Below are 12,074 nucleotides of genomic sequence, written 5' to 3' on the forward strand. Positions count from 1 at the left end.
AGACATGGTGGCCAGGTGCCCCTGGGTGATTTCTTGCGCCTCCTGCCTTTCACTTTAGGGGTAGGAAGGTGAGTGGAGGACCGTCTTCACTCCTCACCCATGATTTATCGGAAATAATCTACCTTAATATAAATCGCATATGTGTCCAAGTCAGGGCAGAAATCCTTGAGACTGGTAATAGGAGCCTTTGACATGTTTGACATGGGTGGTGCTCCAAGTTCTCTTCCTATTGCAAGTTCCTACAAGAAAACTGGATTCCAGATGTCAAATAAGAATGCAGGTTTTTTCCAATACTGACATGGTGGCGTTTCTTTGATTCCTAAGCTAGTATCCCTGCAAGATCCTGCAACAACCTAGTGGGGGAAAAGACTAGAAAGGAGAGAAGAAAATCGTAGTTTGTTCTCTTTCCTGCATGACCGTGATTCAACAGAGATGTGTATGGAGCGTGTGTGTGGGTGGGTGTGTAAAATAGTGTGTCTCAGTAAAACCCCTCCTAGCTACTGACCTTAATATATTTGTGATCTCAAAGTGCCTTTTCAGTGGGTTTAGGAATGCCAGTGCAGAAAGTTTCAGGCTGGTACTTGGCAATATTGCTCTGTTCTTCGCATATGAATTCTTTGACTGTTTTGTCAGTATTTTTATTTGCTATATGCATGTTTTATCTGCTATAATAGGTGACTTTGTTTTATGCGTATGGTGCCAGCTAGGTGTCTAGATGATTCTTGGTATTTTTCTGCTGTCATAAAACAAATATTAAAGTAAATCATTGCGTGAGCTTATTGTGGTGTTTCTGCCTGAGAAGAGGTAATTCTAGGCTATGATCAGAGAAAGAGGGATCTGTGATACACAGTTGGTTAATTTTAGGCAGTAGTAAGTTCTATACACTACTCCATGTTTTGGCAAAATGAATATTAAATATGATGAAGAAAACAGGCATAACAGAAAAAAATAGTGTGTTAGTTGAGAAACTAACTGAATGATTTTTATACAGCTTTTCCACAGAACACGAACAAGTATGCTAGGAATGGATAAAACAAAACAGAACCCTTCCCCCCCCAAAAAAAATCCAGAATCAAGACTTTTAGGAAAGAAGCAACAATAAAAGGAAAGAATCAAAATCTAAACGTAAGCAACATGACCCTACCCAGTCATGCATTCATGTCAGAGATGAAAACAGCCAACAAAGGAAATAAAGGCATGGCCCACCCAAAGAAACGTCTGACCTTAGAATTGTCATTTTCAATAACTAGATCTTTGATCTGGGAAGTGTTCTTTTTTTCCCCAAGATTTTAACTAAGTGGTATTTCTAAGTTTAGTTAGATATAAGGTTCCTAAAAGAGGTAAGACAAACACTGAATTTTTCAGTCTTAAAAAAATGGTGGAAAAGGATGACTTCTCTCTCAGGGAGATGTTTGTGAAAAAATTTGTCAGAGATAAGCAGTGAATGAAAGGCGTAGGTGAATTCTGAGATGCTCTGAGGGAGAGGGATGGCTTGAGATGAAATATCAAGCGCCTGAACAGGAGAGCTGGCTGGAGTTCAGAAAGAGTCAGAGCCAGAATTTGGGCATGTGCTGTCCCTTTTGGTTGAGATGCCTTTTAAATTATAGTTCCTAAAGTGTACCTGTTGCTGAATGAGTGAGCCTCCACGCAGACACTTCATTTCTATTGGAGCGAAGCAACTTCAAGTTCAACCGAAGGTTATCGGAACTATTTGGACATGTTGAGATGTAAGGAAGGCAGGAAATCTCATGAAAACAGGCTTTCTTTTGAAATTTCTGGCACTTCCTTTTCTGATGCTGTTTGGAGAAACTCCAAGAGCACAATTTCTGCCAATCCTTCATCGTGGTGTCTCCACCAGATGAAGGAGATGTCGAAAGAGCAATGGAAATGAGAAAGAAAAATCGTGATATCAGTTCTTAGTAACTTGAGGGCAGACAGTATCCCTCATGGAAAAAGCATCCAGCGGGGCAGTTGGAAAGAGTACTTCACATTTTCCTTATTGGTTCAACAAGACCCAAGATGTTCATAATACCCATGGGTGTCTTTTGACAAATATCATTCCATCTGTGCTTTCATTACTTGGACTAAGCATGACCCAGAATTTTAAAAATATATTCCAAATTGTGCTGATTATATATATATATATGTATATATATGTATGTATGAATGTATATGTATGTGTATATATATGTACACACACACAAATACATATTGATATCTAAACTTTTGCCACTATCACCACCATGCTCAAATCCTCTCCTCTTCTTAAATTAGATAATCAGTGATTTAATTACACACCAGATGTGTGCCTGCCTCAGAATGTTTCCTATGCCTGATATTCCCTTCCATTCAATATGAGTATGTTTACTACCTACTGAGTCCAAAGTGTTTATCTTGTACCTACTGATTACAAAGTTGAACAAGAGCTATTCCTTGGTTTCAAATTACTTATACTACAGTATTAAAAAAAAAATCACATTGGAAAGCATCTGGTTAAGATAATTACTTTGCTCTACAACATACTCTCCAAATCTTAGTGGACTGACACAGTAAATATTTATTTCTGGCTTCTGCTGCTTGTGGGGAGCTAGCCTGACCTCGGTATTTCAGGGACCCCGGGTCCTATTATCTTATGGTTTCATTCTTGGTAACACACTTGGTAACAAACTTGGTTTCCAAGTTTGCCAGGCTCCACTGAATCATAGTAGAAGAGTCCAGAAGATGGCATTGGTGAGTTTTTACAAGGCAGGCCTAGAATTGCACCCATTACTTATTCCAGGATTCCCCAGAAAGAGCTCAGTTCTGTGGTCACATCTAACTTCAGAGAAGGCTGGGAAACCTATCTCAGTCCTGCTACCAAAAAAAAAAGTGCAAGTCGCTCAGTCGTGTCCCGACTCTTTGTGACCCCGTGGACTATACAGTCCATAGAATTCTCCAGACCAGAATACTGGAGTGGGATAGCCTTTCTCCTCTCCAGGAGATCTTCCCAACCCAGGGATCGAACCCAGGTCTCCTGCACTGCAGGCGGATTCTTTACCAGCTGAGCCACCAGGTAAAACAGATGTGGGTAATGGCTGGCCCGTGTCAATCACAATGTGCTAATGACTATTGGTTCTCCCTCTATACTATAGTTCAGTTTGTAGAGTAACATCTGTGATGAACACCTCTGCAGACCTCCTGGATGAGGATCATACAGAGCAATTCTGTTTTTTGACAAGTCTATTGACTGGGAAGTCCTTGCTTATATACAACTGAAATCTCCTTCCCTGCCATTGTCATCCTTGGTTCCTGGATCTGCTTTGGAAACCCCACAGCTTCAGACTCTCTGTCTTCCATAATTTAGACCTTAAGGCAAGAAGCTTGGAGTAACCTATCAGAAAGCCAGGACCCTGTTGTATCCATTTTGACAAGCCTATTAATCACCATATTCAGTGTTATCATGCTTTTTAAAAATTCTTCTCTTTTCTTAACTAAACACCCTAAGTTACTTCACGTTTATATACTGTATTTATCAGGTTGATCCTGGTTGTTCTTAACCAGGCTTCATTTGGATTTTTACAACCTATTTATACTGAAAAAGACACAATACTCCATGTGCCATGTGACTCTTGGACAGAGAGTATCTGAGAAGTCAGATTACTTACATTAAAATTTGACTTCCTATTTACTAGTTGTGTGATTTTGAACAAGTTACTTAATATAGGCTTATTTCACTGGTACCCAGTTTCCTGGGATGCATAATAGTATTCACTTGGTGTCGTGGTTTTATTAAGCACATTTATGTGTAAATTAAAGTGTTTTGCATAGGACAGACACTTAATGAGGGTTATTATAAGCCAGTATTTCCTTTATTATGTGTCCATTAATCCAGTCTTGCTCAGGCTGAATCTTAAAGCAGGATGTGACTTAGCTACCAAAGGACTTCCTTGGTGGCTCAGCTGGTAAAGAATCTTGCAATGCAGGAGACCCCCGTTCAATTCCTGGGTCAGGAAGATTCCCCTGGAGAAGGGATAGGCTACCCACTCCAGTATTCTTGGGTTTCCCTAGTGGCTCAGCTGGTAAAGAATCCACCCGCAGTGCGACCTGGGTTCCATCCCTGAATTGGGAAGATCCCCTGGAGAAGGGAAAGGCTGCCCATTCCAGTATTTTAGTCTGGAGGATTCTGTGGACTGTATAGTCCATGAAGTCACAAAGAGTCGGACATGACTGAGCAACTTTCACTTTCACTTTAGTCACTAAACATCAACCTCATTTTAAAGTGGTTACCCTGTCAGTTTTTCGTGGATGGAACAAAGCTTTAAGTAACGATTACATCCCTAGCTAGTGTTCACTGAGTGCCGGTGCTCCATCGGATGCCGTGTGTTAGGTCAGGACCCTCTTGTGTTCATACGTCTCACCACTTTGTTTTTCCATTTTTGTTTAATATCTAGTACCTTGTGGTCTAGTCATTATAGATGAGGCTCTTTTCATCAGTGTAGGGAATTCCCTCTTATGTCAGCATAAACGTCACTGGAATTTCTGGTAAAGAAAACTTTCAGTGTAAGTTTATTTCAGGAAAAGCTTTGTATTTTTCATGTTTTTCCCTCATTTTTACCCTGGGTTCTATGCACCAAATGAAGGAAAGTGTTCTAGTGTGTGTAAGTGGTAGTAGGCAATAGGATTTCTTTGGGCAAGATACTGTCCAGGTAATACGTGTCTTATCTTTAAAATTTCTGTTTTGTGTGTGTGTGTGTTTAATTACAACATATCCAAAGGTAGAAAAAGCACTTAACATCCTTAAACAACAAAATAATTCCTCTAGGTGGATTTTTGAAAGGCCTTTTTTAGGAGGCTTTTAGAAAATCTTAAAGATTTTTAGGGAGCTAGATAAGTTTTTCTGGCCGTAACTTTTGCTTATTATAAACTTTACTGGCATTGGCTTTGGATATAAAATTGCTTATGTTTCAAAGTAAACATTTGCTTTCTTGAGTCATAATTTCTTCAGCAAGTATAGTTGTTTTTAATGGTTGCTTGTTGTTTAAGAGAGAAATGCACTATAAATTTTATTCAAGTTACAGAATGGGCCAGAAACCCTTTATTACCTACAAAGAAGAAATCCAGCCATTTAGAGAGTTTATAGGTCCAACACAAACACAGCCCCATTCACAAACACACCCACACACACCCAAGTAGTTTTTCAAAGCTGTTATTTAGAGATTCTATTTGAGAACTCTCTCCTTTGTTCCAACTCTGTCATTTACCCATCTTAAAAGATAACTTTAAGGTTATCTTTTCTCCATCACTTATAGTGGTGATACCCAGAGAAGGGCATTGCTGGTGCTGCCCTAGGAGCTGGGAACTCAGAGGTGGGGAGGAAGTTTCCCGGGGGAGAGTTTCTGGGATGCACAACAGGAAGTAATGCCAGCAGGGTAGGTGGGGCCAGTTGGCTGAGGTGTGTCCCTGGTGTAACTGGCTGTGTGCCTTCCCTGGAAATCCCGGGGCACTCCAGTTAAAAGTGAATATAACTTTTGAAAAGTCTGATTAACCTTCCCTAAAATCAGAAGACCTCAGGAAGACATTCATCTTAAAGAACTTGTTAACTGCTTTGTAATATTTAAGAAATTCCTGGAGGACGAAATGGCAACCCACTCCAGTATCCTTGGATGGGAAATCCCATAGACAGAAGAGCCTGTGGGGATACATTCCATGGGGTTTGCAAAGAGTCAGATACGACTGAGCAACTGAACATTTAAGAAATTCCAAAATAAAAATGTGACAAATAGTAACTAAAGAAAATGAAGAAAACAATGAAGTAACATCGCAATTTATTATGCATATGTACTTCCTGTGACCTTTGACATTTATCTTAAAGAAATAGAAGAGATATTAAGTGTATCTGTGCCAAAGTCATTCTACTAGTGGTAAAACTACTTCCAAGCAAAACAGTCTTTCTAATAAACTTGGTAGAAATGCTGAATGAGAAGAAAATAAAAAACATTTGTCTCAAAGTTCATTAAAATAATTTTTAAAGTTATTCTTTATATAAATATCTTTATAAATAACAAGCTCTTGTGAGATTACTGAATTAATTGAGCTTTGGAGCATCAGTACATTTTTTTGTTCCTTAGACAGGAAGGTACCAAAGTTGTTCTTCAAGTAGCAGTTTCAGGAAGAAGCTTTACTATCACCAGTGTGGCAAAGTTATGTCATTTTTTAAATGGTTTTGCTGCTGGGGGGAAAAAAAAAGCAAAACATGTTTTAAACTGTGAGAGTTTAACATAGTAGAAGCCATGTATTTCCAATTCTGTGGCCACTCGATATTGGACCTTAATTGCCAACCTTTTTGAATTGTAGACTCTATTCATAAGTCATATGGATATAGAGGCATTTGATATTTACAAGTAAGAATTGACTAATTAAATTTACCAAGTGATAACGAAATAAGTACATTTAAGATAAGTAATTAAAAGCCAGTTCCAACTTGCTGTTGTAAGTTAGTGAGGTGTATGCCTTATGGGTAAAAACAGGGGATAGAGTGGTTTAATAATTATGTGACTCATAAAAAGGCTTCAGGGCCTTCAGGATGAATGGTATTCACTCTAGGACACCATCTGAAAGCCATGATTTGGGGTAGGAAATGTGGAAATCTGTGGATAGTAATAAAAAATTGAATTTAAAATTTTACTGCATCTTCGATTATGTACCATCTTAACACACCAATCTCTTCTACCATATATACAAAGCAGAAGAAAATCATTTCATGTTCAATTTTAAGGACATAAAGGCTGTCTAACTATTTCAAATGAAGTACTTATTCTCAAAATGAGATCTTGAGTTGATATCAGAAGGAATTGTTTGATTTCTCTTTGGACTTAAAACTTTAGGTTCATAAAAACACACTTTTATAACCTGAGACTTATTCTAACAATACCCTGGTGGCTCAGATGGTAAAGAATCTGCCTGCAATATGGGAGAGCTGGATTCCATCCCTGGGTTGGGAAGATCCCCTGGAGAAGGGAATGGCCACCAACTCCAGTATTCTGGCCTGGAGAATTCCATGGACAGAGGAACCTGGCAGGCTACAGTCCATGGGGTCTCAAAGAGTTGGACATGACTGAGCAACTTTCACACGTATATAATAATGATTTAGCTCCTGCTGTGTGTCAGATACTTTATGTACATTAATCCTTCAAAAGAAACAAGCTTGAATTTTAGTATTATTAGTTGTATTCTACATATGCAGATGCTGAGTCCCAAGGAAACTGGTACATAATCAAGATCATGCAGCTAGACAGCCATGAAAGGAACTGACTTAAAACTTAAACTAAGGTTTGCCTAAGTTTCCATCCTGTGTTCTTTCAGCATTACCTTCCTTTGGGTTAAGAATCACGTTCACATTTATTTATTTCTCTACCCTGCTTATATATGGAACCTGCAACAATGGATATTCAATGACTTTACGAAATGGTGGTTAGTTAACAGAAGGGGAGGAACAGAACCCTTTCTTAATGTGGAATCTCAGTTTACCTATTTAACACCTGTGGCTCATATGAATGTAGCCATCTTTTTTTTTTCCATAAAAATATATGTATGTGTAGGAGAAATATATGTCCTTGAAGAAGGAAGGTTTTAAGGTCAGCAGAAAACATTCTGATAGAAAGTAGTTTTAGAATAAGACTGACATCAAGACAAAACCAGTTAGAATATAATTTCATTTTCAGTGATTCAGAGAAAAAGGCATGAAAGGCTTGAAATCTAAAGAAAAAGATCAAGTCAGAAATCTATTACGGTTTGGTTCCAGAAGAGCCAGCTGGAAATGATGGTCTGCAGGCTCAAGTCACTAAGCAACAGAGCAGCAAACTGCCTAGTAACCGGAGCTGGCCTGACTCACAGGCTGACCGTGACTGACCGGGAGGCTCGGCAGGAGGACCACAGCCCGTTTGACCTCAAAACACTCCCTCTAGTCATCTGCCAGCCTTCCTGTCCAATCCCCCCACTTTGGAAAGGCCTCTTGGACTTAACAGATGATCTGCTTCCATAAAGGAAATATCTCTGGAACCAGAAGTAAATGCTGTCTGTCTGTCTTCTTTAAAAGGGCATTTCTGAGATTGTTTTCTTTGGGTCAGTACATCATAAATAAAATGTAAAGTTTAATGAGAGGAAAGAAAGTGAAAAGTGAAAACATTGGGATTAATGGCTCAACTTTGGGTTTTCATGAGCAAATGTGTACAGGGCCAAATTGCCTGACTTCATTTGGTGAGATCTATCTTGAGCTCCGAGAGCACAGTGTTGCCATTTATTTAACACTTTCTGTCTTATGCTGTCTTCTTTTCCATGTGTGTCTTTTGACTGTGTAGCTGGAACATAAGTTCCTGAAAAGTAGGAACCCTCACGTGAATCAATCTTTGTATCCACGTGAGGGGCTATGCCACCTGTAAAATATGCATTTATTAAATATTTGTTCTTTAATTGCTGTTCTCTCAATTGCTGTTGTTCTTGTGCCAAACACCTGGGGAGATCTATAGCCTTCCAGTCTAGAAGTCTTAGTTATGTTGTGCTTGATTGCCATTGTGGGAAGAAGTTTCAAACTGAATGATTAACCGTATTTTGAACTTTGTCACCACAACTCTGCGTGTATGAGTGTGTGTTCCGGATTTACACAAACCTTGACTACTATGATTTGACTTTAGTATATCTGAATGAATTGGTATATGATACTGTCACTAATTTTCAATTTCAGTCATTTTTAGTTTATACTTTGAAATAATTTATGCCTGTTGTATTCTGAAAAATATGTAAGCATATTTATAATTCCTGGTAAATTACTGAATAACTTACTTGTTAAACTCTTATGACTAGTTCTTATGTCTTATAAGTCATAGTAGTTCAGTTATACACAAGACCTAGGCTTATAAAAGAAATGACAAGATTTTGAGGAGAAATTTGAAACAAACAAGCAAACAAACAAACAAACAAACAAAAACCCAGAGCACTCTGCATAGTTGTTTTTTGTTTGTTTGGTTTTGGTTTTTTAGTATGAAATTTGGAGAAATTTGAACTGGTGGAAAAAAGTGTCATTTCTCCAAAGTAGATCTTCAGAATAAGTAAAATTGAATAATAGGAAAAAAAATTTGAAGAGATTAAGCGTAGACAAGTTATTTTAACATAAATATTTTGCCTAAAGTTCATGCCCATTTTTACCTTGCAGTTCTTTCAAACCAACTGATTTCCTTTCCATTATTCTTATGAGATAGCACTCTGATTAGATTAACTATAATTAAAAGTGACTTTGTATATTTTAATTAGTAGAGTACATAGGGCTTTTTTTTCATTTTCTTATATAGCTGATTTCACATTTATATAGATAAATGGTAAGTGTGTATTGTTGACCTTTTTAAGGAAAGCAACTTTCTGACTAATAAGGTTATTTGGATTATCATTTCTGCTTGTTTACCTTCTTTAGGTTTATAGTATTTGTTTTACTTTGCAGGGTGATTTTTTTTTTTTTTATGGCTTTCTATTGAGTAGGTGCCAAATAGAACAGTGTGTGATTTATTGGTAGTAATAACTAAAACATATATGAATTGGAGGCTGATGACGCATGAGGCCAAATGCAAAGGCTCGCCTCTGAACAGAACCAGGTTTCTTTAATAAAGCCCTCTTACGATAACAATAGCAGGGTCATTAATGGTGTGCTCATTCCTGTATCACCTGCCCAGGGTAAGGTACACCTGTGGATCATTTGTACCATGTTGTATTTAATGTTTTTAGTGGATTTATATTTTTATTTAAAGGCCCATATGTTTAAGCATGAAGCCTTATATCCTTTTTATTATAAATTGGAAACCAGTGTCACTTATCATATATAGAAGATAATTGGGCAAAAATGCAATGGAAAAAAAAAGCAGGTTAAATGGATTCAAGTTTAACTAGATGCTGTGACCTGCTAGTGGTTCTGAGCCCGAGGTCTGCTCTCAGTCTCAAATGGCAGTTAGTGAATAATGTAAAGTTGTGACAGGCCGATGGAGTCCTTCTCCTTAAGGTAGTAAGAGTGACTGAAAGGGATTTGGAAAGAAAATAACCTCATCATTATATTCAACATTTAAATTCGATCAATGACATCCCCTATGCTTCGAGCCATCTTGGTGCATCAGATCCTCTAACGTATCAACTGAGTGGTCCTGAATCACTGATATTTCCACTGTTGGAAGAAGGGCATCTGTTTTTGAAGAAGAACGTTTGTTCTTTGGGTCTGAATCCCTTAGTTGGTGGTAAACACACTGAACTTGGATTAGGTAATTCCAGTTCTTAAGCAGAAAGTCAGGTGTTGGTGTCCTGTTTTTACCACCCTGTAATTATTAGTTATATGGCTAAATGTACCCTGAGGGCAAAATTGTCCCTAGTTGAGAAGCACTGATCTAGAAGCACTGATCACTTCATCCCTAGCACCTAGCACAGTCTTGTTGTGATACAGAAAGAGGTCCCAAAATATACTGTCTGCTCCGACTCTGCTACTCACTTACTCTGTGATCCCAGGGGTATTATTTCAACTCCACAGATCACAGTTAAGTGCATCCATAAAATGGAATTATTGGTAATTCATTCCTTACTTCTTAGAATTATTTAAAAATTCAAATGATACACTTAATGAAAAGACTTTTTGAAAAGCATAAAGTGCTATTCAAATGTCACATAAAAAGAGTCATGGTGGAACACTGAGGGTGAACTGAACTGAATTAAGGGAGCTTAATTCATCTCCTACTGTGTGTGTGTAAATTGGTGTGTGGGATGCTATTGGGGTGTTGTCTTTGCTCTCTAGGATTGGGATCAGATGGAGATAGGATATGATTACTGAAAATAACCATAAAGCATTAGTAGTTGCCCTAACTAACTGCAAAGAGTGGTGGAGTTTATAGGAAAGAAGAGATTGTTTCCTGTGGTGGGAATCATGGTAAGTCTTGAGGTGGAGTATGGCATAGAGTCACAAAGAAGGCCCACACTGAGTTTTTACTTAGATTACATTATTTGAATATTTATTTATTTGGCTGCACCAGGTCTTAGTTGCAGCATGAAAGATGTGTCTTTAGTTGTGGTATGCAAACTCTTAGTTGTGGCATGCGGAATCTAGTTCCTTAACCAGGGATGGAACTTGTGCCCCCTGTATCTGGAGCTCAGAGTCTTAGCCACTGGACCGCCATGGAAGTCCTTTATATTATTTGATACTCATGGAAACTTAACTAGGTTTAGGTTTAATTATCCCATTTTACAAAGAGAAAAGTGGGGCCTAGAAAAGGATTGGATATGAACGTAAAGCCTAGAGAAATTGAGTGAGGAGAGAACTGGAGTGAAGTATGGAAGGACAGAAAGTGGCAGGAGGTAAGCTCTTTTCACCAAAGGAACCACATTAACCAATATGGGGATTATATGGGGTTTGAGTGAGATTGGGTACAGCTTAGAGTGTCTCTGCAGAAGGTGACCATAAATGTAAGTTGGAATCAGGTTTCAGAGGTCAGCTAACATTCTCTCTCTCAGACACACACACCCACACATGTATGCACACCAGGGATTTATATGCTTAAGTGAAACATGATCAGTTTTATCTTTCTCAACAGCTTTACTCCAAATAAAAGGAAGTGACATTTTGAGTTATTACCCTGCTCTAAGCTTGCTAAACCACAGGTGTGTGCACTGAACACTTAAGAGTTGGAATGTGAGATTTAGTCCAATTAGACCAATCTAGACCATCTTTCAGTTACCTAATGCCTTCTACTCCTTCTAAGATAATCCTCCAGAAATAGAATACATGGTTGTATTTCCATTCGAATGAGATGTGTTAATTCCACCTGTGACACTTGTGTTCTGAAGCACAGACCAGAGACACTATTTATGTGAGGACTCCATCTGCCTTTTCATTAAGTTGCATAAGAATATAATGCTTAAAACATGCCCAGCAAGTCTGATGGACTGTATGCAGAAAACCATTTGTCTCCTAAGGTACTTTTTCTATTTCAAGACTGGCTCACCAGGATAAGAGTGAGGTGCTAAATATCCTGTTATCTTCCATCTATTCAAACAGTAATTTCTGAGTGTCTAGT

At 38.2% G+C, this 12,074-nt stretch overlaps 1 protein-coding gene across 4 annotated transcripts in view; it reads left to right on the forward strand.

Moving 5' to 3' along the window:
- PDE4D (phosphodiesterase 4D) overlaps window positions 1–12,074 on the forward strand; it is a 1,564,543-nt gene that overhangs the window by 760,970 nt on the left and 791,499 nt on the right. The gene's annotated exons all lie outside the window — the stretch shown is intronic.

Source organism: Cervus canadensis, chromosome 16, assembly GCF_019320065.1.
Source record: "Cervus canadensis isolate Bull #8, Minnesota chromosome 16, ASM1932006v1, whole genome shotgun sequence".
Classification (NCBI taxonomy): domain Eukaryota; kingdom Metazoa; phylum Chordata; class Mammalia; order Artiodactyla; family Cervidae; genus Cervus; species Cervus canadensis.